Source organism: Notothenia coriiceps, unplaced genomic scaffold (genome assembly GCF_000735185.1).
Source record: "Notothenia coriiceps isolate Sejong01 unplaced genomic scaffold, NC01 NC01_scaffold00009998, whole genome shotgun sequence".
Classification (NCBI taxonomy): Eukaryota; Metazoa; Chordata; class Actinopteri; order Perciformes; family Nototheniidae; genus Notothenia; species Notothenia coriiceps.
Genome location: NW_011342699.1, coordinates 450925 through 451440, shown reverse-complemented (window position 1 = coordinate 451440; position 516 = coordinate 450925).

Here is a 516-nt window from a genome sequence, read left to right as displayed (position 1 = left end):
GAAGCCCCAGCCAATCAAATCATATGCCAGTACAAGCACTAGCCAATCAAACCGTGTGCTTGTGTGTCCGGGGCGGGAGATTAATGTGATTGGTTGTTGGTCCCAGCCAGACACGCCCACCGGCAAGCTTCAACGCGACGCTGCCCTGTGGACGTACCGTAACGGCCCCTACACACGGCGGCGTGCGTTGCCCCTTGGCAGTGGGCGTGTCTTGAGCTTGGGGAGTTTACGCGAGCAACAACCAATTACATGAATCTCTCCTGTCAATTGCATAAAAGGTTTTACATGTCACACTTTATATGATGAATATTTATGACCTTAAGTGCTATTTTAGGCAACATTGCATGCTGGCTAAATACTGTCTATGCCTGCTAGCTGTCCATTCAAACAAAGTACACTGGATATAAAATCCCCAAACAGGCGAAAACCTACCAGTTTCACCCACTGTCTCTGCCACCTCCTTCCATGCCTGGCTCCTCCGGTTTGTATCCCGTAGGGGGGGGGGGACTGATCATA